Below are 5378 nucleotides of genomic sequence, written 5' to 3' on the forward strand. Positions count from 1 at the left end.
TCACCTTCGGCAGGCACGACAACTACCAAACTGAGCTGGTCGACTTCGACATCGCCCGCATCGGCCTCCCGTGCAATGCCATCCTAGGGTACCCAGCTTTGGCCCAGTTCATGGCGGCGACTCATCCAGCCTACAACCTCATGAAGATGCCTGGAAGCAAAGGTGTCCTCACCGTCAAGGGGGACACCAAGGAGGCCATGACGGCGCTGAAACTTTCCTTCAAGACCGCTGCGGCGGCGCAGCCTGTCGACGCCGGTGCCCCCGAGGCCAAGGAGGCCGCGCCAACCAAGAAGAAGCAGTTGTTCACCCAAGACAAGGCAGAAACCAAGCAGGTGCCGGTCGACGAGGACGGCTCCTCAGGAGCCACCTTCACCATAGGTGCCGGCCTCAACCCCAGCCAAGAGGAAGCATTGGTGAAGTTCTTGCGCGCGAACAAGGATATATTCGCACGGGAGCCCAATCAGCTGGTGGGGGTCCTGAGAGAGGTGATTCAGCACCACTTAAGGGTATGCCCCAATGTGCGCCCTGTGAAGCAGCGAGCAAGGCGGCAGTCCACGGAGAAGCAGGCCTTCATCGTCCAAGAGACCCGCAAGTTGGAGGCGACAGGTGCCATTCGTGAGGTTAGGTACCCCGAATGGCTGGCGAACCCCGTCGTGGTGCCGAAGAAAGGCGGGAAGGAGCGAATGTGCGTCGACTTCACCAACCTCGACAAGGTGTGCCCTCAAGATCCATTCCCTCTCCCACGCATCGACCAGATCGTCGACTCCACCGCCGAGTGCGACCTGGTGTGCTTCCTGGATGCATTCTCAGGGTATCACCAAATCAAGATGGCGGTGGAAGATGTAGAGAAGACAGCCTTCCTGACCCCGTGTGGGGTGTACTGCTACACCTACATGCCCTTCGGACTGCGCAACGCGGGTGCGACCTTTCAGCGGCTGATGCACATCGCCTTAGGGCGGCACCTCAGGAGAAACACGGAGGCCTACGTCGACGACATTGTGGTGAAGTATCGGGAGGCGAGAACCTTGATCCAAGACCTGGAGGAGACCTTCGAGAGCCTGCGCCAGGTGAACTTGCGGCTTAACCTGGAAAAGTGTGTGTCCTGTGTCCCTTCCGGCAAGCTGCTGGGATTCCTCGTGTCCCACGGAGGGATCGAGGCGAACCCGAAGAAGATCAAGGCCATTGAGGACATGAGCCCACCGCAGACCCTCAAGGAAATGCAGAAGCTGGCTGGTCGGGTGACTGCGTTGGGGCACTTCATCTCCAAGCTGGGAGAGCGCGCCTTACCCTTCTTCAAGCTAATGAAGAAGAAGGGCCCGTTCGAGTGGACCTCAGAGGCTGACCGAGCCTTCCAAGACCTCAAGAGATACCTGACCAGCCATGCGGTGATGGTGGCGCCACGGCCTCTCGAGCCCCTAGTACTTTATCTTGCCGCCACCCCATACTCCGCCAGCGCTGTTCTAGTGGCGGTCCGGGAGGAGCACCAAGCCAAGAGCGCGCCGCGCCAAGCTACACCGCCAGCCGAGATGACGCAAGGTCAGGAAGGCGCAGCAAGAGCCGAAGCGGCAACAACAGAAGACCAAGCTCGGCAGGACAACACCGTAGAGATTCCCGCAAGAGATCAGGCGCCAGGGGTCCCACCACCTCAGGAGGCACCCTAACTTTCGCAAGACGCGAGCCTCACCAACACGCCTGTCCTTGTCGAGCACTCGGTGTATTTTGTCAGCACGGTGTTGCGGGACGCGAGAGCACGATATCCCATGCTCAGAAGCTCCTACTCGCGCTCCTGGTGGCCTCGCGCAAGTTGTGGCACTACTTCCAGGGCCACCCCATCAAAGTCGTCTCGGCCTACCCGTTGGAGAGGGTGCTCAGGAGCCCCAACTCTGCCGGGAGGGTCGCCGAGTGGAACATCGAGCTGCAGGCATTCCAGTTGGAGTTCAGCACCACCAGGGTCATCAAGGGAGCCGCACTCGCTGATTTTGTGGTAGAATGGACGGATGCCCCGACGCTGGAAGTAGGCGAGGACCGGTCCACCTCGCCAGGAAATGAGGCGCCCGACGGATGGGTCATGTATTTTGATGGTGCCTTCACGCACCAGGGCGCGGGGGCTGGAGCAGTACTCATCTCGGCCACGCAGGACAAGCTCTACTACGCTGTGCAGCTCTGTTTTCAGCAGGGCAAGAAGGTCTCCAACAACATCGCAGAATACGAAGGCCTCATAGCTGGCCTGAAGGCTGCGGCAGCTCTAGGGGTAAAGCGCCTCATAGTTAGGGGCGACTCGCAGCTCCTCGTCAACTTCTCCAACAAAGTGTACGAGCCAAAGGACGAGCACATGGAGGCATACCTCGCGGAAGTGCGTAAGATGGAAAAGCAGTTCCTGGGCCTAGAGTTGCAGCATGTGCCCCGTGGCACCAACAAGGAAGCCGACGACATCACCAGGAGGGCATCCAAGCGGCAGCCCCAAGAGCCCGGCGTCTTCGAGGAGCGGCTCTTCAAGCCGTCAGCAATGCCACCACTTTCAAGCACAGCTCGGCCTCGGGAGGAGCTCCCACAGCCGCCTGCCATAGTAGCCCCAGCCTGTCGCCCGACCTCAGGAGCTCGCCTGCTCTTGGTGCTCGAGCCCAGGAGGGATGCTGGACCAAGGAATTCAAGGAATATTTGATGCAAGGGGCGCTGCCGGAGAAGGAAGAGGACGCAGAGCGCGTGGCCCAGCAAGCCACGACATACTGCATCCAGGACGGTGAGTTGTACAGGAAGCGGCCAAATGACGTTTCTCTGCGCTGCATTTCCAGGGACCAGGGGAAGGAGTTGCTAATTGACATACACGGCGGGGACTGCGGGCACCACTCGTCATCACGGACCCTCGTCGGCAAAGTATTCCGCAGTGGGTTCTACTGGCCCACCGCGCTCAATGATCCAACTGAGTTGGTGCAGTCCAGCGAAGCTTGCCAGTTCCATGCCAAGCAGATCCATCAGGCGGCTCAAGGCCTCCAAACCATCCCACTCACGTGGCCGTTCACGGTCTAGGGGCTGGACATCTTGGGCCCGTTCCCTCGAGCGCCTGGGGGCTACGGCTATCTCTACGTCGCCATCGACAAGTTCACCAAGTGGGCGGAAGTGGAAGCCGTCCGCACCATCCCAGCAGGCTCTGTTGTCAAGTTCATCAAGGGCCTCGTGAGCCGCTTCGGGGTTCCCAACCGCATCATCACAGATAACGGCTCGCAATTCACTAGTAACCTCTTCAAAACCTACTGTGCTAATCTTGGAACGCATATTTCCTACGCTTCGGTGGCACACCCCAGGAGCAATGGTCAAGCCGAATGCGCCAACGTAGAGGTCCTAAGGGGCCTGAAGACCAGGACCTTCAAGAAGAAGCTCGAGGCTTGCGGCAGGGGCTGGCATGACGAGCTCCAGTCTGTGCTGTGGTCCATCCGCACCACCGCCACCAAGCCAACGGGCGAGACCCCATTCTTCCTTGTCTACGGAGCCGAAGCGGTCCTTCCTCACAAGGTCAAGCATCACTCTGCACGGGTCCTGGCATTTGATGAAACACAGCAGGACGCCACGCGGGGGATGGACCCCGTGCTGGGGTAGGAACGTCGTTGCAAAGCTGCACTGAGGGCAGCAAGGTACCAGCAGGCGCTGAAGTGATATCACTGCCGCAACATCCGCTCCAAGACGCTCGAGGTGGGCGACCTCGTCCTGAGGCGGGTCCTCTCCAGGGAAGGGCTGCACAAGCTCTCACCTATGTGGGAGGGCCCGTTCAGGGTCGCCCATGTCTCCAGGCCTAGCGCCGCGCGCCTGGAGACGTAGGACGGGGTACCCATCCAGAACGCCTGGAACATCCAGCACCTCTGGAAGTTCTACCCATGAAGCAAGGCCCAGTGCCTGTGAAGAAAGGCCCAGTGCCTGTGAAGAAGGCCCGGTGCCTGTGAAAAATCGCCGCCCGTGACACTCTCACGTAATAATGAGTGGGGTTGTACATGCCCCGGAGTCTCAGGAGTGCCGCCCTCGGGCCTCGGGGGCTCCCTCCCACGCCTAGTGGCAGCACTTAGCTCCGCGCTGGTGAGAAGACTTGAAGACTAGACTAGGTGCCGGACGCGGCTTTTCATTTGCTTTCCGTAGTTGCCTCGCCTTCTCTTAATCGAAGTTTGCTTCTGGTGTTCCTTGCTGATTCGGTCCCTTCTCCTTTTGCCGCCTTTTCCGACTCTAGTTCTCTTGTGTTCTCTCTCTCGCATACCTCGCGAGGGGGCTAGGCAGGTGCCCTCATGAGGGCTTCTTCCTCCTGTGTTGGTTCTTCTCTCTGCCTTCGGTCTGCTTTCTCATGAGGCACATCTCTCCTAATCCGTGCCCCTCGTTCGGGACCACAAGCCGGCACATCTCTCCTAATCCGTGCCCCTCGGGTACCGCGATATGAAGCGCTAGGTCAAGGCTCGGGTGAACGGTAAGTCTCCTAGCGAGCTTCCTAACGAATTTTTTGCAGTTCCTGAGCAACCACTAAGCCAAGACGGGCACGAGGAAACAAGTGCCTCGTGACGAAGAGGCTGCCACGAACCCGCTAGGCTAAGTTATCTCCGCACAAAGTAACGACACAGCACAGAAATAACAAGCATAGCATAATGGTTGAGAAACCACAGTTCGATACATGCCCCTTCGGGCCCATACTGGTATCATTTTGATGTAGGAAAGAAAAGAGGAACAAGAGAAAAGTGGTGTTGTAGCTATCCACGGGGGCAGGCCTCTGGCGACGTCCCGAGCTTTGCCGGATCCCTCCTCGCGCTTCACAGAGGCACGGCGATGAGACGACCCGCTCCCACCTTCGAAGCGGGCGCGGCGGCGTGGCGGCTGGTCGTAGCCGCCACTGCTGGAGCTTTCACCAAGAGAAGAGCCACCGTAGCTGGACGAGGCGCAGCCGGCGGGCTCGCCCTCGCCCTCGTCGCGGCCATCGCCGAGACCGAGCACCTCCTCGTCGTCGTTCGTCTCGGGGCAGCACCCGGCGCGGCAACCATCTTCCCCAAACACCCTCACGTAGAGGGTCGCATCACCGTCGTACTTGAAATGGAGGGTGCACCGCCTGCCCAGGCCGCGCGCGCGGGCGAACGTCTGCCAACCGCGGGACAGAGCTATGTTGCCCGCGGCGGAGACCTCAACCGCGACCCAGGAGGCTCTGCTGCAGCAGCCGTCCGCCTTCAGCCAGAGCCCGCCTGGACCAGAGGCCGGCAGCTCGTCGACGAAGAAGCGCGGAAGCTAAAGCCAGTTGCCAGCTGGATCCTCCGACCAAACAGTGAATTCCGGCAGCACCTCTGCCGAGTGGAAGCGTGGTCGGGGAGGCCGTGCAACCACGGCACATCTCACCTCATCGACGGGGCTGCCGCAAC

The sequence above is a fragment of the Triticum aestivum genome, chromosome 6D (assembly GCF_018294505.1).
Source record: "Triticum aestivum cultivar Chinese Spring chromosome 6D, IWGSC CS RefSeq v2.1, whole genome shotgun sequence".
In the NCBI taxonomy this organism is placed as follows: domain Eukaryota; kingdom Viridiplantae; phylum Streptophyta; class Magnoliopsida; order Poales; family Poaceae; genus Triticum; species Triticum aestivum.